Genomic DNA, 26,340 nt, shown 5'->3' with positions numbered 1-26,340 from the left:
CTTCGGGTAAATACTTTGGTTAAAAGGGAGGACCACAAGCAAAGAGATCATCCAAGGTGAAACATTGGACGTTAGTGAATTATACACACGACTGAATTTTAGCTGGACTCTTTGTATAAAACTATTTACAGGGTGTTACATATATTGGATACATATTTTAGATACTCCAAGGCACTAAAAAAAGTATGCAAACTAAAACAACCCCAACAAAAAGTCAAACAGAGTTCAGGTTAAAAAAAACTGTACATAATTTTTAGTGCAGTTTTATTTTTCTTATTTTAGTCCTGTTGATTTATTTCGAATGGGAAATGCAAAAATAGTACTTAAACGGTGCTTGTACGTATTAACATAGCAAAATATGCACATATGCACACACAACAACAACAATAAATTAGTAAGCCTTACGCGACAACAACACGTGCTTTCAAAGGCGACAATTGTAAAAGCAAATATTTAAGAGCAAAGCAACCGCTAGCCTCTTCGTCAGTACTTTGTGGCAATAAAACGCGTAAATTTTAATGTGTTGCGGCAAATTTGCAGCTGCTCTACTTACAGCAAAGACATCAAAGCTGTTTGAAGACACGGGTATTGAAATACACACACACCTACATACACACAAGCAAAAGCCACACTCTGGACATATGGAAAAGTCAATAGCGCGCCGATTTTCCAGTTTTGTCCAGCGAAATGTATGCGCGACCTGCTTGACTTCGTCAACGGAAACTATGGAATCGAAAACGAATGTTTCACATGTGACATTTTGTTTTTGGAATTGTAAATAGTAGTTATTAATGCATACATTTTGTTGTACAATAAATTTATTCTGCAAGCTAAAATAATTACAACAACTTCATGCTTTATTTGTATGCGCATTTTGAAAATGAAATCGTTAGGGAGGAAGAAATGCATGGAGCACCACCCCGGGGCCTGTGCTTGTGATTACCGCGCAAAGTGGGTAAAGCAAAGAGGAAATAAAGGGTTTAAGTGGAGAGCGCAGAAAGTGTTTGGTATGCAAATTTATCGCATGCACTGTAACTCTATGTACCTAATTGGGTTGTTGTGGCAAGTAAATTGTTTATTTAGCTGTGAAAATACAAAAGCAGCGACTAAAGTCTTTATTGAAGTGTCATTATTTATGGAGAATTTATTTAGCGGCCATTTGCTATAGAAGTAGCCAATTAGCATAAGGTCCGTGTAATAGCTGAGAGGGTCAATGAAATGAAAACTAAAAGCCACTAAAAGCGGGCATACGCGCAGTTACTTAGCATAATGCACAGGGGATCAATAGGTTATGAACCTCTGATAAGTAAAGGCAGATATGCTAAAAAATTAAGGCCGTGGAATTGCTTTGATGGTCTTTACTTAGATATGAAGAGAGTTTATTCAGGTTTCGTGCCACAGCTGGCCGCAGGAAATGCAAATTTAAAAAACCCCCAACATTAATAGAAGGAAGTATTAAATTTATGTACTCGTTAATGTGAGAATGTGGAAAGTCTAAGAAAATTAAATGAGAGAGGTTTCCTTGCTAACCACGAGCGTGGATATCATTCTTACCGTAATATGTAGAATAAAACGAGTAGTACATCAATAGTAGTTTAGTTAGTTTTGCTTTATTGGGTCATAGTGTAACACCACTGCTAATCTGGTCTAATGCGCTTGACCGCGAGCTTACAGTTGAAGGCTTCTAATGAATTTCAGCACTTCCTCTGGCTTTTTGTTCCAACTTACCACTGAACTCCTAGTGCCATCGCCTAGCTAAGTGTAATATTTTTTTCCAACATCTGAAGTGATAGTCAGAAAAAGAACTGGTCGTTCTCGCATCGTTCGAACCAGTGCAGGCATAAAAGCCGTTCGAGAAAGAATTTGCAGATCCATGTCAATACTAATTAGAGATGATCTCCACATGAAAGCCTTTCGTCGTTCCACTGGTCATCTTTTGACAACCCGCTTGAAGAAAATTAGACTCGATAGATGCAAGCAGCTTCTCGGTGGCACGCGGTCTACGTCCATAAAAATATACTTTTCACAGATGAGAAAATTTTCACTTGAAGAAGAAGTTTTTTATAAGCAAAACGACAAAATCTATGCTAAAAATTCTAAAGATGCAATAAATGTTGTACAAAGGGTTCAGCGTGGTCACCATCCAGCCTCCGTAACGGTTTGGAGGGGAGTGTATTGTAAAGGCGTTACTACATTATTTCTGTGAAAAAGGGGTTAAGACCGGGGCAAAAGCGTACCAGAAGGATGTCTGAGAAGGCCTGGTGAAGCAGTTGAACAGTATTTTCTTCAATGGAGTCCATTGTATTACACTTTGTGATCACAATCGAAGAAAATGGTTTGTCGAAGACCCCACAGAAATTGGGAGGGTCTGAAACATTCTTTGGTTCCAGCAGCGACGTCAATATCCATGGAAACCGTGCGTGCTGCAAGAGCTGCAAAATCGTTTGAAGGTTTGTGTAAAAGCTAAGGATGACGGTTCCAAATGAAAATTAAATTTTTTTTTTAATATTTACATGATTAAAAAAAAACTCACTAACTTACTTCATTTGAAAAAAATAATGCCATATTTGTAACGGACTTAACTTATGGCAGGACTAAGTATATAACAAATACTAAAATGCTCGGTGAAGTAGACCTCTCACTAGGTCATAAAACTCTCCATACGAATTAAGAGCTTACTTGACGCTCTCTAGAAGGAAGCATAAATTGTTTTAACCCTAGAACACACACCCAGAAAATACCACGTAAACACACACCCGGGATACGTTTGTACCCGGGACCTTATTTTGCGGTTTTTTTAATGCTTATTCAACCGATTTCTATGATTTTTTTTTTTGAAATGTATATTTTAATATATAACAAGTATTTTGTCTTTTGTTTCATTCGAATATTCCTACTGGTTCCAGCGATATGGGCAAATAAAGTCAGGACATGCAACAGTGGATTTTTGTTTTTGTTGTTGTCCTGATAAATGTAAAACAAAATAATATAATTTATATTAATATACTTGTAGAGTAACAACGAATACACATTTTGGTTTTTATTTCATTGAAATATTCTACCTGGTTCAAAAGATATGTGCAAAAAGGTCGCGCAAGGTATGGGTACGTAGGTAGCAAATACACTGGTATAACTGGTTTTTGTATTTTATATGCAGCTGCAAGGGTTGTTTTCACACGAAGTGTTGTTATAAATGCTGCCTGTTGATATTTTCATTATTGTTTTGGTGCTCAAAAGTGTAAGAAGTGAAAATATAAGTGAAAATAAATATAACTGAAACTATAAATAACTGGATACGAAATGACTTCAAGATGAAACGAATATTTATCAAGTGCAGCATATAGAAGGTAAAAAATGTAAAATAAGCAACAATGTAAACATATACTAATTTTTTTTATTATGCAGGCTAACTGAGGAACAGCGAGAATCATATATACAATCTTTATTTGATGAAATTTGTGACGATGACGCTCCCTATGACTTTGACTCAGAAGATGAAGAAGAAATTCAATTCAATGACATTGAAATTGCTGATGAAGATGCTGAAGTTTCGCAATGTGCAGCAGAAGTATTACCTGATTATGCGGACTATGAGGATGATGAAGAAGACGATGAAGAAGAAGAAGTAGAAGAAAATAATGAATTACCTGCTAGTGGCGAAAAATTTGTTGCACGTGATGGTACTGAGTGGATGAAAGAACCAAATGTAAGTCGTCAGGTACTCAGACAAAATATTATAAGAGAACGTTCTGGACCAGTTAGATGCACTGAAATGTTGTCAATAGAGCAAACATTCAAATGTTTCATGAACGTTGAAATGGCTGATATAATTATGCCCCACACAAATAAGTTAGCAAAAGAAACTTATAATGCTTACAACAATGCGCATGCAAACACAACTCCTAAGTCATGGACGCCTGTGTCAATAACAGAGCTGTATGCATTTTTTGGCATACTTATTATGACTGGTGCGAACCATAGCAATGGAGAACATGTTCGAGATTTATGGAGCGTCAAAAACTATCCTTTATATCGCGCCACAATGGGAGTCAACCGTTTCTGTTCGATATTGCGGTTCCTAAGATTTGACGATAAAAACACTCGTGCAACACGCTTACTAACTGATAAAGCAGCACCGATCAGTGAGTTGTGGACGATGATGAACAATAATCTTGCTGCACATTACAAGCCCAGCTCATGCTTGACGATTGATGAACAACTATTTCCTTACCGTGGACGCACACGGTTTACGCAGTACATACCGTCAAAACCTGCTAAATATGGTGTCAAGGTTTGGCGGATTTGCGATGCCACAAATGCATATCCACTGCATGGACAAATATATACTGGCCAAGCAGAAACTGGTAGGGAAACGAACCAAGGCGAACGAGTGGTAAAGGATTTGTCTGCCAAATACCAAGGAAGTGGCCGAAACATTACAATGGACAATTTTTTTACGACCTTGCCAGTTGCAGAACTGCTTCTCACCTGGAAACTCACGATCGTTGGAACTTTGCGCAAAAACAAATCATATATTCCTCAAGAAATGAAGCAGAACAAAAACAGGACAATTGGTTCAACGACATTTGGCTTCAAAAATAATGTGACAATGTGCTCTTATGTTCCCAAAAAAAATTAAAGCAGTAATTTTGCTTTCGACCATGCATAATGATGCTGAAATAGCTGACAGTGGGAAACCTGAAATAATTGAATATTATAATCGTACCAAAGGTGGTGTTGATCGAACGGACCAAATGTTTGCGGAATATCCAACACAAAGACAAACAAAACGATGGCCACTAGCGATGTTCTTCAACATGTTGGACATTACAGCTCTTGCAGCCTACATTGTCTACGATTTGAATAACCCTATGTTGCCTTGGAGAACAAACAACAAGCGTAAGCAGATCCTGCGCAGCTTGACTGAAGCATTGTGTATGCCCATTATTGAAGCCAGAGCCATAAATCGTCAAGTGACGCGAAATTTTTCGACTAAAATTGCTATTGAAGCATATTTCAACCGACCGCTGGAATCAATGGCGTCAACAGCAGCATCAACATCTGCCGCAGCGCGCACGCCAAAACCTGTGTCCGGATCTTGCTATTTATGTTACGCACAAGAGGAAAAACGCCGTAGAAAAACCAGAAAGCTGTGCGCCAAATATAAGAAGCCAATGTGTCTTGAACAGTCGGTCACATCAACAAATTGCTCTATTTACCATGATTTTCCTTAGATATAAGATGCATTTTTATAATTTTTATAATACAAGTCAATAATATAATGTGTGAAATGAATATTTTTAATTTTTCAAATAAAAAAATTCTATAAAAAATGTGTTTTTTTTATTATTTTGAGGATTTTTACTATTGGGGTACAAAGGAATCCCGGGTGTGTGTTTACGTATATAATGTGTTTGGAAGGCTGTAGCTCCTGAACCAATAGTCCGATCTGGTTCAAATTTTGAATTTGAACTCAAAACTAAATAATCTTCCTAGATCCGAAGTTAGCGGTATAGAGGTATAGCGGTTCAAAAGTTACAACACTTCAAAGTTGAAGTGGATACATTTGTACCCGGGTGTGTGTTCTAGGGTTAATAGTATAACACATCCCCCATCTTCGACCAACGGGTTGTAGATAGTGTACGGCGTCAGGTGGTGAATATAACCTCAAGAGAAGATACCTACAATCAGTTAGCGAAGTTCAGAAACTACTTTGCAACATTCTACTTTGTTGCCATTCTTAATGGGAATGGGCACCCATGATAGGAGGCTGAGTATGGCTTGCAATGACTAAGTACTGCAGGAGGCAGGTGGATGGCTGGCCATTTCACGAAACACAAGACCTCTCAAGGAGGTACAATTCTCTGTAAAAATTTTCCAAGTTAAACGATTCACCACATTTTCTAGCTATCCGATTACAACGGCATTAAAAATGGACGTTTTTGCAAACTTGGGCATTTTGTTCGACCAGGCACCGTCACTCCAGAAAACTCCTGAAAAAATGTATAAGCTATTTTATGTTGTTATAATACCAACAACGAAAATACTCCTCATTTGAGAAGTCGTTTACGCCCCCACAAACTTTTTTTATGCATACGCCCATGGCACATGCATTCATCCATTCATATTTCAATACTTTTTTATATTTTTTATTATATTTTTTAATACTATTATTTTTCTAGTAAATAAATTTTAATTTATGATAACTTCTTCTATACAAAATTAAGTAAAAACTAACGATTTCGTACACACCTTCACAAATAAATCACACACAAATAAATCTTGAATGAAATTTTCATTTCATAAACGCATTACTTGAGTTATGTAGTTGTTGTTCCGGTTGCTGTAGGAGTAGAATTTCATATATATAACTTTATAAAATATACAACACTCAATTGGTCTGCTACGCCTGCGCATTATTCACTTTTCAGTGAATTCCACATCAAAGCAATAAAATTGAAATACAATAGCAATAAAAGACGACGCCAGCAAATACTGAGATCAGCAACGAAAGACCCTAAAAAGGTCAGCGAGCAAAGCGTTCACTTAATTTATACCTCACACCGCGCATAACGCGTTTCATGAGTAATTCTCAGATGCCAATTCAAGCTCATAAATACAAAGGCAGTGCCGGACTGAATGAATGAATGAATGAACCCACTCTAAGGGTAGTCAATACAAATAATTCAAGCTGTCACTTGACACTTCCAAAGCGCATATAGATCTAGATATATGTATGTGCATGCATATGTGGTCATTGGAGCATACGAGGGTTGTTCAATAAGTAGGTGGATGTGGAATGACAACGTATTTTTTTAATTTTTTGATTTTTTTTTAAGGTCGTTGCACTTTTACCCACCTCCTTGCCATTCTTTGACATCTCTAAATGGCAACTATCATTGAAATTTATTGTCTACGCCTCTTAGGTCCTATTTCGGATATCTGAGTTCAGCCAACGACGAGAATAATATTGTGAACTTATTCAAAGATTTTCTCAGTATTGTGTTTATTCTCGGCTCTGACGCCAGAAGCAAAGTAGTGGTTTGGTTTTAAAAAGCAGCAAATAAATATCCAGCGGCTCCGTTGGCTGGGTATTCGATGCGGTACCAGCTGGCGGTAGCAGAGGAAATGAACGGCCTCCTCTGCGTCGGATAGATCAGGTGGAGAAGGACTTGGCTTCACTTGGTGTGCACAAGTGGCGCCGGTTAGCGGGTTAGCAGGTGGAAGAAACAACTTCTTTGTTAAATTCGGCAAAAATCGTTTAAGCAGCTATCGCAACAATTAAGAAAAAGAAGAAGAAAGTAGTGGTTTTCGGATGACGCCTCCTTTGTATTCGCTACATCTTGCGCTACAGCAATATCTCGAGGCATTTTAGATGGTGAGGACCTCTATAGACAAAATACTACTATGCGTTTTGTCATTCTATTCAGACACAAAAAGTGAGAGTGGGAGATGTTCTTCCACCAATTTTTTGATACATTTGTGATACATGTAATTCAATTTAAACTTTTTTTTTTTATTTAAAGTTTTTAAACAATACAGAGGAATAAACAAATAGCGAAATCCAGCTCCTTTCAAACTTTCTACTTTCAGAATGTACTCCTTTTCGTTCGGCCACCATCAGCAGTAATTTCCATCCATTCCAGCCTTGGTAGGCTTTTATCGAGATGTCCTATTCAGCAGAATCTCACATTTCTTGATTCGTTGGACTTGTTCGTTGTTATCGCAAAACTCTAAGAGCTCCATCTTCAGTAGTAATTGTCATCTCGAATTTGTGATGGTTCAAAAATATTTCGCAGAATCTCCTAAACACTCCATGAGCCGCTTCATTGAATGATTCCTGGTTCAGCATTCTGCCCCATACAAGCTCTCGAAGATGAGAGCTTACTGTATAGCTAATTGCATTCATCAAGTAGATAGTTTAATATTCAGTTATCTATAGAGTCTAGAGTATGACTTGATAGCGAACGTTTTTCGGTATTGGGTCTCAAGCCTAAAAAGAAGCTATTGATTGTAGTTTCCAAGGTATATGGTCCCAAGACTGAGCAGAAATATATTTAGACCAGAGTTTTTTTTTAATTTCTTTTTATAAAAACAAAACGAATCGCAGTATTGACGATGGAGGCCTTTAGGCTGTCCAAGCGAAGAAATTCATGAATTGCTTTCAGCGATTGTGTCAAATTCGTCTGAGCAGGTCAACCTTTTTCAGAAGGTTATACATTAATTGTACATTTTTAACGGTGAGAGTTTGTAGCATCTCGATGCGGTCAACATATTCCAGTATCTCTTGCCGACCCTTACCTGTTGTTGGGCAGATTAGGATGTGTCCTAGGCGTTGTGTCTCTAGCGCAGAACGGACAAGTGTCGCTCAAAGATCGTTGTAAAAGATGGGTATGGGCCGCAGACGAGGAAAGGGTCATAGCGCACGGATAGGTATGTTTGGGTCGTAGACTGGCTTCTTTTTGTTTGGGCTGATTGTAGAGTAGTAGTGGGCGTATGTTAGCCCATAGTCCAGTCCATATTTAGTGAGATTCGTCTTTTCCTAGTAACCTCAGCTCAAAAGTTTGATTCAGTTAATTGAAAAACAAAAAAAATTATAAATAACCTAAGAGTGTGGCCACTTCAGGGTTTGCCAGATTTCTCAATGCCTCTTAACCAGAATATGGCTTTTTTCAGCAGGTTGAAATCAAAATGTCAGAAACATTATCAAAGGTGCCGTCACACCAATCGTATGTTGGGCATGCTCCCACTAGCACTATAACATTCTTCTTCCTCGGCTGATTTCTACCCTGGAACCGCGTTAGAATTTCTTCAAGGTGGAGCCTCGTTTATGTGTATTGACACAATAGATTCCCGCGTACAGGTTCCGCTCCTGTGGAAGTATGGGCTCTTTATGCCATCGATAGTATTCACTCCTCTCACTGCCTCACTGCAGTTGTGGGGGCAATGAAACATCGGAGAATGTCATCACAAACTATTGTTTTATAGAACAATCTGCTCGTGGTCTATTGATGAATAACTCAATATCTTTTAAGAAAAATTTAAAATATGTGTTTATATTTTTTTTACATAAACAAATTTTTTTCAAACTTACATAGATACCAAAAGTTTTTGTCAAAAGTTCACAGAAATGTGTTCTTTAGTAACCAAATCCCCACAGAGCGCGCTGGATCGCTGATCTGGTGGACCACCATAGTAGAAGTCTTCCAAGCAAGAATATTTATTCAGCAACCCTAGTAAGTACTTGCGCTTGTTAGTGTTTCTGCTATTTGTGCTTTTAAGTTTATTTTCAGTATAACTTAGCGACCTTTCTTTGCCATTTATATTAAAAACTATTTCTTGGTATTTATTTGTTTATGTTTTTTATTATATAAATTTATGGCGTCCAACCTCAGAGACACACGAGATTTTATATTACGACTTTTATTGCCTTTTTTATGTTCTTTATTATTTGGAATACATTTGTAAATAAATCGTTAAACCATGATTGCAATTTTTGTTGTTTTCTTTTCAGTTTCGTTTCAAAAAGTTAAATTTAACATAAAAGTATTAAAAAAAGTCGGCAGTTCCATTAAACTCAAATGGGCATTTCTGTGTTATCTTTTTCGAAAAGCCAATTACTTCAAGTGCCTTTACCACTGCAGTAGAGAATAAATAATATTCAAATGAACTAACCGTTGTTGAACCGTTATCTACAGAAATCAAAAGCTTCAACTTGAACCACAAATTTTTGGGAATACTCCCACAGCGGCAGCCGTTGGCCTAATAAATCTTTAGTATAAATCCAGCTCGTTCCGGGTTGCGTAGACCCGAGTTTCGTGGGAACTAGGAGCATTTAAAACTCCTTGCAGTTATTGAGTTTCCCATGAAAGCGAACTCGGCATTTCAGTATCGACTTTAGGATAATATAATATTTTCTTTCATGTCACCAAAAAAAAAACCGTTTCTAGTTTTTTACATGCCTCTGATGTCATTTCCGTACACAAATACTAACTGTGTTGCGATTTTTTTGTAAGTATTTTGAACCAGTTTGCACAATTACCAACAGTGGAGTATTGTTTTTTCCCACTCACGACTTTCACTTCTTCTTTCATCAGCAGGAGTTTTTCGTCGTCAGCGCCACTTAGTATGATTTACTGTTTAAAAATTTTGTAGAATAGTTTAATTCTCTAATTCCTCTTTAGATGAACTTTCATAAGACTTCTTTTAAAAAAGGCACAAAAGGCTCGATTAAGTGGCTGTGAAGACAGAGCTTATAGAAAACAAAATCTCGTTTAAAAATCGTATAGCACAATTTAACCCACTAACTGCCTTTTAAATGAACTTTCATATGATTTTTTTCAAAAAAGGCACAAAAGGGCTAAAGTGGAAGTTGGAAGATTATATTATATAATATTATATATAGTATAAAAAAATTGCTTGATAAATTTTACAATATCACTTTTAGGTCAGAATTTATATTTGAAATCAAGTGAAATCAATATTTCCAGTAGATTTTTTGCATTATTGGAACTCATTTTAAAATAGTATGATAAGGTGGAGGAAGAACCTTATAGAAATTGACTACACCCTTGACTACTAACGTTGGTTATTGGCTGAGGCTTCAATTTGTTGTTCAAGTGTATTCTAAAATAAATTTCTAACAATTAAAAACATATATCTTAAAATTCTTATTGATTAAGGTGATGATTGTTAGATATTAAAATTGTATATTATCTTCTATCTCTATCTTTGCCTCGCTATAGGCGAATTCAATGACCGCTGGAAAGTTGCAGACATTACTCCGATTTTTAAATCTGATACCAGGAATGATGTTAGAAACCATAGACTTGCATATATCTAAACTCCCCACCTGCTCAAAGCTTTTGGAGAAGGTGGTGAAAGATAAGATATACTTCTTTGCGAAAGAAATAATTGATCACCATTCACATGGCTTTCTACGATTAACAACCTGCCTGAACTTTGCCAATTTTGCATTTCATCATTTAAAACTGGTCGTTATAAACGTTGCCTACACAGATTTTTCTGAAGCTTTCGATACTGTTTCGCACGCTAAATTGTGGTTGATTCTTGAAAAGTTAGATTCCCATCCAAATTTCCTTTTTTGGTTAAGGTCCTACCTCTCTAATTATAATCATACTAAATCATCGCTTGAAAATGTTCATGGTTTAACTCCATCTTTTGGGCGAGATGAATTTTTCAACTCACTGAAAAAAGGACAAAAAGAGCTGATAAGTGACGTTAAATGTAAGCTTATGTTAAAAACTACCAAACTTTTCGAAAAAAATATCGAATTACAGCTCCTCGCACGCAGCGGAGCAAAGGCGGAAAATATAAAGGTAATCCTCGTAAAATTCTCATGCTCAGTCGAGTTTCACTTTATGGTAGCGGAAATAGTTTAAGGGTAAATCAACACTTTCAGCTATCTCAGGTCGTTGAGGTATTATTAAAGCAAAAAGCAAAAATTGATAATTTTAAGTGGGCACCCCTTTAAATGCTTCTCATGGCCCTTCCCTAAGTGCAATTTATCACTTTTTGCCTTCGTTTACTCATTAGGTGCCTCTTAATTCGCAATGACATCGACTCGTGTGGCTTTAGAACATCCACGAGGAAAATTTTTATAGGAAATGATTTATTTGCAACATTTGTTGCCATTTGTTGTTGTCATGTAAATTCTACCACGTACTTGCACTGTGGTTGCCTCCATTGTATTCTTGTTTAATTATGCTTGTAATTGTATTGACGCTGTCGCTGCTGCTCTTTAACAGATATTTCACATGAAGCAAAGCATTTAACTCGTAATACAAAATTTGCATACTAAAAGTGATGTAAATAGAAATAATTGAGTTGAAAAAAGTGCAGAAGAAATCGCATAAAATTCTCGTCAGCTCCAAGTATTTAGATGTAATAAAAAATGAAATCATTGTAATAAAATGCAAATGAAAATGGTACCGATTACACATTGTAATTAATTGTAATGCAATAATCGATTTCATTGAATTTTATGGCCAAGCAAATGGATTAATGGCGAATAAAATGCGCGCATGTATGGCTAACTATGGGGATCCTTTTATATGTAACACCAGCGCAAATTCTTAGGTACATGCAAGCACGTTCGTAGTATTTTGAGTGCATTTCGTAAGTGTTACTGAGAATCGTACGAAGAAGAAGGAACGCGAACTAATAATTTTTCCTAGTTCTAGAAAAAAAAAATGTTTCTTTATTCAAGAAAAGCACCAGTTCACTAGTGGTTCGTCTTGATTTTTCTTATCGAGTTTGCAAATTGAATAGCGAGGAGTCCCCAAACTTTCTGCGTCCTCCGCCTATTGTACTGGAGCCAACGGATTTTCGCAATACCACACGAAGAAATGGAGCTCCATCTGTCCTGCGCTATTCTGAGAAATAAGTTGTGCAATTCCCCTTTAACAACAGTCAAGCGGATGTTGATGTCGTAGGTAGGAGACTTCTGAGACCATTCATTCGACTCTTTCTTGGCAAGCTCATAAGCAATTTCATTTCCCTCTAAGTTCCTATGCCATGGATCAGATCAGAGAAATGTTACCTTCACACCCAAAAGATTTGAGCTGCTCCTTACAGGAGTTGACCGAGTTGGATCTGCTCGACTTCATTGGCACATCCTTGATCGCAGCTTATATATATACAGGGTGGGCCATATAGCGTTTGCTTTTTGAACCACCTATTTTTCTGAGAATGGTAACACAAATGACATGTCAAATGTGTTCATAATTTACTTAAAGGTTTGACATTTACGAAATGGGACGCTATACGCTTGAACAAAATTGGGAAATATTGAAAACCTATTTCTAAAGTGGTGAGTCTTCTACTCAAACCGTGAGAAATTTGAAAAAAAAAAATTCTAAAAAAAAAGATTTGCCAACAAGACAGTTTGTGGATCAATTTGTAATCGTGTTCGAGAAAGTGGATCGTTAATGGATAAAACAACACGTGAACGTTGTGCGTCCTACAGTGCGTACACCCGAAAACATTGCTGCTGTAGCCGAAAATGTGCGTGAACATCCAACAACCTCAACTCGTCATCGTTCTCTAGAATTGAACATTTCACGCACTTCTTTGAGGAGAATTTTGCATAAAGACCTCGGTATGAAGGCTAACCAAGTTCAATTGGTGCAAGAACTGAAGCCTAATGGCCACCCAATGCGTTTTCGGCTCGCTCAATGGGCAGAAAATCGTTTGGCCGAAGATGAGCATTTTTACCGAAAAATCATCTTTTCTGACTAAGCTCATTTTCACATCGGTGGCTATGTCAATAAGCAAAATTGTCGGATTTGGGCTCAGAAAATCCACACGTTACTGTAGAGAAGCAAATGCATCCACAACGAGTCACTGTGTGGTGCGGTTTTTGGTCTGGCGGCATCATCGGGCCATTTTTTTTCGAAAATGAGCAAGGAGCCGCGGTTACAGTAAATGGCGAGCGTTACCGTGACATGCTCAACGAGTTTTTGTTTCCAAAAATTGAAGAGGATGACATGGACGACATTTGGTTTCAACAGGACGGCGCAACTTGTCACACTGCCAAAGTTACACTCGAACTTTTGGCTACCGTTTTTGAAAACCGAATAATCAGCCGAAATTCCGATATCAACTGGCCGCCTCGGAGCTGTGATTTAAGCCGGTTGGACTATTTTTTGTGGGGAGCCGTTAAGGACAAATACTATACGAACCATCCAGAGAGGATTGATGCTTTAAAACACGAAATCGAATTTGCCATTCATGAAATTGGAGTCGAAACAATCGAAAATGGGCTTAAAAATTGGGTTGACCGAATGGCCTACTGTAAAGCCAGTCGTGGCAGTCATTTGAACGATATTATTTTTTATTCATAAATGACAATATTCGATTTTCAAAATAAAAAAAAAATTTGAAAAAATATTGATTAGTTTTTTTTTATAGCCGATTCAAAAAGCAAATTTTACATGGCCCACCCTATATAATTGGCGCGTACACCCTTTTTGGGTGTTTAGCCGACCTCCTCCTCCTATTTGTGGTGTACAGTTTCAAGCCGACTCCGAACGGCAGATATTTTTATGAGGAGATTTTTCATGGCAGAAATACACTCGGAGGTTTGCCATTGCCTGCCGAGGCGCGACCGCTATTGGAAAATGTTTTTCTTAATTTTGGTGCTTCACCGAGATTCGAACCATCCTGCAGAATCGCAAAGACTTCTGCCTAAAAAACACTTGCTGTATTCGGCAGTTTAAAGGAAATAGATAAATTGGCTGATTTAGAGAAAACCCCTGCTCCGACTACCATGTTAGAAGCGTCAGTAAAGACAGAGGTATCATCATCGGTACAGATTTTCTCCTCGTTATTGGCACGATCCTCAAAATCCAGTTTGCGGATAGAGAGGTTTGTGTAAAGTTCACAGAATTGAGGTTTTAACTGCCTGAAAAAGCTATCATATCCCTTGAAAGACTGCAAGAGTAGAAAGCTATGCTGGACTTCTTTACCTGTTTTTCAATGTGTAGCTTCCAATTGAGTTAATCATCACTCCAATATAGTTAACTTCCGAAGAAATCGAGAGAACGTGGTTATTTAATACGGGAAGTCTAAAGGGTGCAGGTTTATATTTTCTGGTATATAGCATCAGCTCCGTTTTATCAGAGTTAGATTGCAACTGACAAGATCTCAGCGATGACTGAGGGGAAACGGTACCTGATGACCAAGGCATCGGCTACAACCGTAGAATATTTTGTGAGGGGCATTATACCAACTAGCACCATTGCCGAATCCTCTGAAGTGGAGTTGTAGGCACAGGCGATTCTAAGAGCATATATCCTCAGGGATTCAATACTATCTAATGCTGCGTTTAAAGTTAATCACTAGCCGTCTTCTGCTTCTGGGCGTGTACATTTTAAAGGTTGTGCTTGCAGTATATTCTGCTTGGCCAAATCGTTTACCTGACGGCATGATGACGATTATTTGAGTTCCAGTTCTGAAGGTGAGCTGTTTCAGGTTTCTTGAAATCCCGGTCTCGCTGAACTGAATAAGGTTATTATAGATGAGACTCTATTGTTTCATATTTCCATAGTTGTACTATCAGACAAATATTCCTCCGATGTCCAGCGGAAAGGCTTTGAGCCAAGTAGAAGCCATTAGAACTCTCGTTTCGTGAAGAAATTAAACGTTTTGTTGACAACAAACAGCCCATTTTAGTGGCACGCTCTGGTATATTTTGGCGAGGAACCAGTTGATTCAAAAGATTTTTGACGCCCCGGCAAACAGGCTTGTGTACTGTAAGAGTATTGACTATTTGTAATAATGTTCGAATAATTGGCTTTTCTGCAAAGGCACTCACGAGCAGAGATTTCAAAGAGTAAAAACTTCAGCAATTGAAAACTCTGATTGGGACTATATAACGTGTAGATATGTGGGTATGTACAGCGATTCTTTTTATTATATTATTTCTCATGAAAAGGCAGTTGAGAGTCAGTAATCATCTGGCTGCCCTATTTCCTTGGTAGCCTCCCGAATTCTTGAGTCGTCCCTGGACTGTTGGTGTAGACCTTCTCTTTCACGTGACCCCAAAGAAAGAAGTCCCTAGGTGTTAAATCACAAGATCTCGGTGGCCAATTGTGATCACCTCTTTGAGAGATAACACGGTCCGGAAACTTTTCCCGTCTTGTTGAAAATAAGCGTAGTCCAGATCAATACCATACAATTCCGGCCATAAAAAATCGTTAATCATTTCTCGATAGCGCAATCCATTCACCAATAACACCTGTTATTGGAAAACCCCATATTTTAAACACTATTATTATGGTGAAGGGCCAGAGGATGTTAGAAACAATGAGACTGTTTGAGAAAATCTAAGAAACCAAGAGAAAACCATGCAAGAAGGTGAGGAGGTGGGAATTCAGGCCTTTCAAGTGCGTGGAAGTAGCGGAAACTGCTGTCAAGAGGTAGATAGGCAACCAAAAAAATTACTCTGTAAAGACTAGGCAAACATCCGAACGGTAGCTGCATTGCTGGCAGGCACAACTATAACCACTCTTACTAACAACACATGCGCACTGCACAGTTGACCGCAAACAATTTGCAGCAATTGCATGCAAATCTGTTGGCAACGCCTACTGTTGGAATGAGGCAAGTTGCCGCAACAGTTGTCGGGTGTCCTGTTGTGCGACTGCGATAAAGAAATAAAAAACAGAAAACCATGAACTAAAATAGCAATTCATAGCGAAGCTTTGCGGCAACAAGCCGGTAGACAGGCGCAATTTGCTTCTTTTTTTTTGTTTGTTTCTGTTTTGTTGGTGTAAAACCAGTTTGCACAACGGCAAGCGGAAATAGCTATGCGATGCACAAGCGAAGAGGACAATCAGAGAAAAATGAGATGCGTTACAAAAGACAGGCGCAATGCCGAAACCAACAGCAAGGATTCGCATAAAAACAACTAAAGCAATGACAGCTTAGCCTAAAACAACAGGAAGACGATGGAAGTGGCGGTAGAATGGCCTGTGGCGACGACACACAAACACAAAACAAACACGAACAAAGCAAATGGAAAAACATCAACAACAACCGACAACCAACAACTGCCAATTGCAATAACATCGCTCAGACATTCCGTAAGCATCATACAAGCGGACAACTTGTCAAAGTTTTTCCTGTTATGCGTGGCGTGGCAACTTGTTGTTGTAAATTATAAGATTTTATTGTTGTTTTTTGTTGCACTTTGTGACACCTGCTGCCGCCGGCCAGACTGGTCATTCAGCACCACCACACAGTTTATCGCTTTTTATTTGCCGTGGCGTCATACATGCAAATGTTGTTGCAACAGCATGTCACAAAAACAACAAAAGCTACATATTGCTTGCGAATACTATGCGCACACGCATACGCAGAAATAGATGCATAAACACTTGTAGACAGACATACAGACGATAGCTTTCGTGTCATGTATAATAATTTGCATTGGCTATTACAAAAACAATGACTGCAACAAAAACAACAATACAAGTTGTCGCAACAAACAAATTACGACAAGCAATGATTTTAAGAAAAAATAGAAATAAACTACAATTAAAAATGCATGTTGCATGTGGAAGAAAAAAGAAAAACAAAAACTGTGGATAGCCACAAACAGCAACAACACATTTTCTATCTTCTGTAATGACATTTAATTTTTTCACAACAATAGCGATTTGCATTGATAATTTAATATGTAGATGGCATAGCTAATGTCGCCAGCCATGCAGCCAGCCAGACTAATCGGTGAAGCAAAATAAAATAGAATAAAAAAATTCAAACGAAATAAATAAAAATAAAATAAATAAAATGAAATACATTTACATAAAATTTAATTAATATAAACCGTGGTTAAATTTCATGGACCGATGTTGAATGTGAACTACACCTCAACGTCAACGACACCGTTGGACTTCTTTCTTTGGGGTTATTTGAAAGAAAAGGTGTACGTCGATAAGCCAGCAACAATTCAAGAGCTAAAGGATGAGATAATTCGGCACATTAATGTCATAGAACCTCAATTATGCCTCAGCGTCATCGAAAATTTGGACCATCGGATGGAGGTGTGCCGCCGATGCCGCGGCGGCCATTTGGCCGATATTTTGTTCTACACGTAATTGAGCTATACCAATATTATCATAATAAAGAGAAATGACAATAATTTCCTAAAAACATTGTATTTTATTCGAAATCAACACCGGCCCTTGAAACTTAGCCACCCTTCATTTTAAATTGAATTAAAACATGAAAAAATATAAAAAAGTAATAACTTAAAAAAAAAAAGGAAATAAAATAATATAAATTAAATTAATATTACAAAATATAAATTAAAAATTAAGCTCAATTACATTAAAAGAAAGAGAAAACGAATTAAATTAAATAAAAGAAAGTAATATTAGAATAGAATTATATATAATAAAAATAAAAATAAAAATAAAAATTAAATTAAATAAATTTAGTTTAAAATGGATTGAAACAAATTAAATTGAACAAAAATTTTTACATCTTGATTTCATTTTTAAGTTAAATTAAGTTAAAACAAAAAATAAATAAATAAATTTAAGTAAAAATAAAATGAGAAAGATCAAATTAAAATAAAATAAACTAAAATCGGAAGAACAATAAATTCAAATAAAAGAAAATTAAATAAGACTAACATAAAATAACAAGAAAATAAATTAAAATGAAATAAAAAAGTAATATTTATAGAAATAGAATAAATTAAAATTAAATATAAATAAAAAAATTAGTAAAATTAAAATAGAATAGAATTAAAAAAGATTAACGTAAAATTAATTTTATATAATTTAATAATAAAAGCATGGAAAGAAAATAAAATAACTTGAAAAAAACAACAACAAAAAAATAAATTTAGATAAAATTACACAAAATTAAAATTAGATAAAATAAAATCCAATTAAAATCGAACAAATTAAAACTAAATAAAAATAAAGTAAAATTAAAAAAATAAAAATAAAATCGAATTAACATAAAATAAATTAAATTACATTAAGTCCAATAAAAACCTGAAAAGAAAATGAAACAAAAATAAAATAAAGCAAATTTAAAGAAAATTAATTGAAGCAAATAAGATTGAACAAAAGTGAGAAAACGAAGGGAAATTTACAAAATCACTACATATTATAAAACAAAGTCGCTTTTTCTGTCCCTATGTCCCCTTATACGCTTAAATCTTTAAAACTACGCAACGGATTTTGATGCGGTTTTTTTTTAAAGATAGATTGATTGAAGAGGAAGGTTTATATCTATATAATGTGAAGAAATATATATTAAGGGGGCGTGGCAATCGGTCAAAATGTGGCAAAAAAACATAAATTTTTTGTTTTCACGGCCATAAATCATAAACGAATCAACCAATTAAAATGAAACTTTCTTGAAGTTTAACTTTGAAATATTTACTTTCGTTCTGCATCAAAAAAAAAATTGATTTATTTGTTATTTAACCAAAATTGTTTAAACAAAAGCAGCTCTTTTTCTAAAAAAAGCTGTTTGTGTGTGTGTTCGCTGTCAACCGAATGAAGCAACAGGCGTTAAGCGATAATCTCACCACACCTCATTAATGTTGAATTACATCGTATGGTGACGTATGTATGTATGTATTTACGAATCGTTCGCATTATTTCATTTCGGACATATGTACATATGTATCTATGTATGTACTGAATTCCATGTAATTATATGTACATACAATTTTACAGCGAAATAAAACGCTATTTTCACGTTCTATATTAGTAAATCGCACATAATTAAAATACAGTTTTTGAATAGTTTTTATTGATTCGGAGCGCGTTTAGTTTGCTATCGATTCCATACAATAACATTTTTTGTCATTTACTTTTTACGACAACTAATAGCTTATTTTCGAAGCGATTTCAACAAATAGGTACAACATTAATCCTTATCCAATTAAATACCTTAAATACATTGTTGTTTTCATATAGATCTATGTATATGGCTCTTTACAGCATATAATTAAAAACAATATTTTTCAAGATATTACAACAGTAATTAATAATTGAGATCTACCGGAAAAATTCCGTTAGCTGTTGCGTCATCCGGCATTGCCGCTCCTCTTTTGGAAAGAGGCCGAACCACACACTCTACAATCAAGCACCCGCTGAAAATCGCCACCGATGATGATAACAGTGTCTGTAGTGTTTCTAGACAGAGCAATACAGGAAAATTGATGCGTGACTGCTCATTAATAGTCTGGGACGAAGCTACCATGTCAAACAAGACGTCTGTGGAAGCACTGGATAGGACAATGCGCGATTTGCGCAACAAAAATGCACCTATGGGTGGATGTACAATTCTGTTCTCAGGAGATTTCCGTCAAATCCTACCAGTTGTGACTCGAGGAACACGTGCTGACGAAATAAATGCTTTGCTAAAAAGATCCCACCTTTAGTCGTATGCCAATAAATTAGAGCTTAAAACTAATATGAGGATTTCGTCATCTTCACGTGAGAACAAGCTATTTCCAGAGATGCTGCTAAAAGTTGGCAATGGAGAATTAACACAAAGTGAGGGAAGGATTAACATAGAAAACCTTTGTGTTTTGATAGACAACATCCAAGAGTTAGTCAACAATGTCTATCCAGACATTGATAACATAAGTTATAAGACAATATCTTGGTTTAAAGAAAGAGCTATTCTGTCCCCAACTAACGAACAAGTAGATAAAGTAAATAACTTGATTATTTCAAAGATTGATGCGCCGACGAAAATATACTACTCGGTCGATACTGTTCTCGATTTGGAAGAAGCTGTTCAATTTCCTACAGAATTTATAAATTCTTTGAAACCGTCTGGACTCCCTCCTCACAAAATGGAGCTGAAAATAGGTTGACCTGTTATTTTATTAAGAAACCTAAGTCCACCTAAACTGTGCAATGGCACGCGTTTGCTGGTAAAATCACTGAAAACTTTCATAATAGAGTGCAGAATACTCACAGGATGTGGTACCGGAGAAGATGTATTGATTCCCCGAATCCCTCTGATACCATCGGATCTACCATTCCAATTTAAACGCTTACAATTTCCGGTAAAGACATCTTTTGCAATGACCATTAATAAATCTCAGGGTCAAACCTTCAACGTTGCAGGCTTAGATTTGAGTATTGACTGTTTTTCACATGGCCAACTGTATGTCGCTCTTTCAAGAGTAACCTCTAGAGAAAACATGTTTGTATTGTCTAATGACAAGAAGGCTATGAACGTTGTATATAAAGACATTCTGTAATATAGTAATTGTTGTAAAAATAAAATAAATACATATGTAAAAATGCAAAAAATTAATATGCAAAAATGTAGGGTATGAATTTAGATATCCCAAAGATAGCAGGAAATCTTCATGCTATAAAGAAAGGGGAATTGTTTTACTCCAAATTTAACGCGTGCGGGCCACGGGCAATAATGAATAAGCCAAAACTACTGGATCGATTTTAATCATTTTTTCAGTGAGTGACATAGGGTATATATTTTATACCCGTGCGAAGCTGGGCGGGTTGCTAGTTAAAAATAAAATAATATAAAATCAAATGAAATTAAACAATTGAAAAAAAATAAAAGAAATTAAATAAAAATGAAATGAAATAAAAGAAATTAAATAAAAATGCAATCAAATAAATAAAACAAAATAAAAATAAAATAAAATAAAAATTAGATAGAATGAAGTAAAGTAAATATATAATAAAAATAGGAAAAGAAAATAAAATAACATACAATAAAATCAAAATTAAATAAATTAAAACTTAAATAAATAAATTAATTAAAAAGTAAAGTAAAATTAATTAAATTAAAATATAATAAAATAAAATTTAAAAAAAATAAGTTAAATTACGTTAAATCCAATAAAAAACACGGAAATAAAATAAAATCACTTAAAACAAAACACAAATAAAAAAAATTAAATGAGATAAAATAAATTGAATTACATCAAAATTGAATATAAGATAAGTTAAATAAAAATGTAATAAAATAAATAAATAAAATTAAATCAAAATTAATGTAAAAACTAAATTATTAACCTAACATAAAATAAATTTAAAAAAGGATATAATAATTATATGAAAAAATATGGAAAGAAAAACAGAGAATAAATAAAATAAAGTTAAAAAAAATTAAAGTAAAATTAAACAACCTAACATTTAACTAAATTTAAATTAACCAAATTAAATTAAATTAAGTTGAACAAAAATATGAAAACAAAATGAAATAACATAAAATCACAAAAAAAAACAAAAAATAGAGTAAGAAATGAATAAAATAAGTAAATTTTATCGTTCAATAAAAATATGAAAATAAAATAAGATAAAATTTAGTTTAATTATTATAATTTTCTGTTTAACCTCATTCAATACACAGAGGGACGTTTTTTTCAAAGCATCGCAGCAATGGCATGTCCGGAGACTAAAAACACCCCACGTTTGGTACCGTCGCCCACCCTGGAACCGCTTTCGCATTACTTCAAAGTGGCGTTCCATTTTCCTGATTACAAGGGTTATGCCTATGTGCGTCCAGGTCCCGCTTTTTATCCGGAGATTTTTTTCCGCGAAACCACTGATGATCTCCCACCTTTATTTATTTCTTGTTTAATTTTAATAAATTTTGTATGCCTAATTTTCATCCAAATTTTAATTTGTTAAACAGAATCTTGAGAATTTTGAGTATGCAGTTTTAAAGCCCATTCCATTTCAGTGTACTAAAGGGCAAGTTTGAAGTGATTCAGAATCGCGTTGATTTTTATCATTTGTTTGCTGGCGGTCTTGAGCATTTGCTCCATATAACGAATACTCGACATTTCTCAAATATTTACTATATAATCTAATCTATAAGAAGCGCTTTGATCCATTAAAGAATGGGAATTGGAAGATAAATGGCTGTCATTGTTGCTACTGTGATTACAGCAACAATCGACTACAATGGCCCACAGCTGTTTGCCCACTTGGACGCCACTGCACCCAACCAGCGGTTGAAAACTTATAAAATCCACTGTCCACCAATAAATTTAAAAAGATATTTCGTCATTTTTGTTGTTGTTGTACACGCTTATGTGGCATGCAACCAATATAAAAAAAGGAACACAATCCAAGTCTATTTGCTGTTATCGTTATTTGTTGTTGTACACTTGTTTAGGTTGACCAACTGAATGGACTCGTGCTCGATGTTTGCAATGGCATAGCAGCCCAACTCTGCTTTGTGCTTTGCTTTCTCAGCCACATGGTTGCGCATGCGCCGACGCCACATTGGCCAGCCGGTTACGCTTTAAAGGATTTCGCACAGATTGCCAACAATCAATTTCCATGTAATTTCATCCCCTCCAATTTCTGCCGGATTGGTAGCAACGGCAAGCAGCAAAAGCAATCTGTAACAGCAAATGTTGTTGCGCCAACGCCGAGTCTACTATGGAGCTGGTGGCACTGGTGCCACTATTTTTGTTTAATTGTGTTTTTCTTTATGTTATTTTGTTGTTGCATTTGCTGTTTTTGTTGTGCTTGCGCCTTGTACCCAGCAGATTGGTGATTAGTTGCATTGTATCTTTTCATTGCTTTATCTACCTCAGCTGCAGATATGAATGAAAGATATGAATGGGGCGTGCCCCGCAAATGCAGTTATTTTTAATTGAATTGGATTAAATTAGTTCCGTGAGGTTCTTAAGGTCTTATTTTTTCATTACTATGCACTTAACTTGTTTCAAATGTTTCGTAATGTCTGGAAAAGGCTATGGCATAAAATGCAAGGAATCGGCGAACTGGAGCCACGAGAAATAAACATTTTTCATACACTTGTACAATGCAGATGTATATAAATATAAAGATATATGTGTACAATACAGAAGTTTGTGTGTGTCAATGCCATTACCGAAAGGAAAGTTTGGAAAAAGGTACGTTTTTTTGATTACTTACTAAAAGAATCTTCGATTTCCTCCAAGTTGTGCTTAGCTACCCATCCATTGAAAACAAAACCCCTATTTATTTCTGTTTATTACTTGGTATTTTCCAAATACCAGAAAGAAAGAAAAAAAAAAAAAAAAAAAAAATGTAAAAAATTTCAGAAGAAATTTTGCCGTAAATGTTTTTTATAGATTTTTATCTTTTTGAGATCGAACTGGATAAGACAAAACCAGTCGGTATGGATTTTTTTAAATTTTATTTTGTTACCCAGTGTTATCCAAACAACAGAAAGAAATAAAATATATTTTTTTCGAAAAAAAGATCGTAAAAATATTTAGAAAATTTTACAATATTCTAGAAACAAAATGTTCCCATTAAATTTTACTTTAAATTTTCATGTTTTGTACAACAGACAACAGAAAAAAAATATTTCCGATAGTTTTTAATCTATTTTGTTACCCAGTGCTACTCAAACATTAGAATGAAAGCAAATATTTTTAATTTTTTTTCTTTGTTTGAGCCATCCAAACAACAGAAAGAAATAAGAATTTTTCGATTTTTTTTTTTCTTTGTTAACCAGTTTCATCCCAACACCAAAAACAAATAAAATGTTATTCTTTTTTTTTTTATTTTGTTAACTAGTGTCATTCAAACACCAGAAAGAAATGAAATATTTTTCGAATATTTTTTTATTTTGTTAACCAGTATCATCCACACACCAGAAAGACATAAAATATTTTTTTTTTTTTGTTTTGTGTTATCTCTGGATACAAAATGGGACTACAAATGGGACTGGTCATACAAATGGGACTAAAATATTTTCGATACTTATTTTTGTTACCCAAAGGTTAGAAATAATTAAAATATTTTCGATAATTTTCTTTTTGTTTTGTTACTCAGCGTTATCCAAACAACAGAAAGAAAGCAAAATAAAAAAAATTTTAAAATTTCAGAAGAAATCTTACCACTATTTTTTTCAATTTTCATATTTTGTAGATCGAACTGTTAAGTCAAAAAAAGCGATATGGATTTTTTTAATTTTGTTAACCAGTGTTATCCAAACACCAGAAAGAACAAAAAATCATCTAAAATATACATGCATTCATATATACACAACACGAACACACAGTCACACATCAAACTCCGTACGCCAATATAACTACCTTATTCCGTATGCCACACAAATGTTGGACGTCATAGACGAAATGTAAAGCAAAATCGATGTAGACTTTTAGTGCGCGAAACCAGCGTTGCAAGCGTCATACTAAATAGGAATGCCACCTTTGGAACACTCGTACAAACAATACATATGTAAATTCACGTGTGTACATATGTAAACTTATGCGCCAATATCAATGTACGTAGGAGTGAGCATACACACACACGCACTCGCTCACATAAATTTATATGAATAACTTTCGAACCAAGAAAACGATTGATATTCCAGCCCTACTTGCAACGCAGAGGTGCCAGGCCGAATACAAATAACCAACAAGGCAGTAAAAAAAGCTGTAAGAGCAGCAAGGCAAAACACAAAGGAACAACAGTGAAAAATTGTTATTTTTACAATAATATAAACAAAAACAACTAAAAAAACGCAACAATTAATAGCATGCAAGCTAAATAGCGAAAAAATGTCGCTTGGGATAGAATAACAAATGAGCAGAACTCAACAGTTTAACAGCTTTTCATTCAACTGCCTGCTTAAGCAAGGTGAGACTGAGATACACACATATATAGAATGAGAGAAAGAGGTTATTTTTACTTAGCGGGTGCAGCGGACGGTATAATGAATTATTGGAAAGTAAGCATTTTTTACGCACTAAAGCGTTTGGGGTGATTGGAAAAAGATAGTCCCTATACACGCACTGCGATTCAAAAGTCTGATAAAAAATGGAATTGCAGAAACAAATTTGTTAGATAAAAAACACTGAAATTCATTAGCATTTGGTTACATGCTTGGTCAAGCAGAGCAATGAAACTGTTAAGTAGGGGCGTGACTGGGGGAATATGTACGACATTGCATTGCGTTTGGGGCATTCATGAAGATATGTGGCGCATAAATGATTATCATTTTTAATCAATGGTTTTGTAATGAATAAGAAACGCAGATTTTGTTTGTTACAAATAACTTGACAGATCTGCAGTAATAATATACGTTAAAGTATTAAAAGTAGCGGGTAAGTAAAATTGAAGAAAAAAGTGAAGGTAGAAATGGGCTAACGAATTTTATAAATTAGGTCAAGTAAGAAGTTCTCAACATTTCTTCTGGATAAACCCGTTGAGATCAAATACGACTATGCGCCGTTGTGTTCGATAACTTTTTCCATTTTGAAGAGAGTTTCATAACCCAACTCCTTTTCCAAGTCAGTTTTGTACCATCAAAAAAATGTTTCAAAATATCTATAATAATCGCGTGGTGCCAGATCTGTACACATATAAAATATTCACCAGAAAAGTATCAAAAAATTGATAATATACGTTTTCGAGTCTGAGTTCGGTTTCGTTGTTCATTTGACCTTGTAGGGTCAGTTCAAGGTCAAACGTGGACAAAAATTAGAACTTGGACTTTATGATATCTTTTGAAAGCTAAGACCCCAACTAAGAAAAGATGCTAACCCTTTTTGTGATAAAATAGACCTTAAGGCTAATACATCCCCTAAATCACAAGTATTTTATGCACCCCATTTCACTTCTACGCTTGACATATACATAAAAGTAGTTTTGGTAGAAAATTTTTAAAAACCAATACATTTTAATACCATTATTTATTTCTAAAAATAATTATGATGAAAAAGTTAGAACAATTTTTTTTTAATATTAAGTAAATTGCTAAAACCCAAAAGGTGGGAGAACTTAAGCTAAAAATAAACTTCCAGGCCGCTGGAATTGTGAATGCGGTCTATGATGCCGATAC

Source organism: Anastrepha ludens, chromosome 6 (assembly GCF_028408465.1).
Source record: "Anastrepha ludens isolate Willacy chromosome 6, idAnaLude1.1, whole genome shotgun sequence".
Classification (NCBI taxonomy): domain Eukaryota; kingdom Metazoa; phylum Arthropoda; class Insecta; order Diptera; family Tephritidae; genus Anastrepha; species Anastrepha ludens.
The sequence above is the reverse complement of the archived record's forward strand: the minus strand, read 5'-3'. Positions refer to the sequence as shown.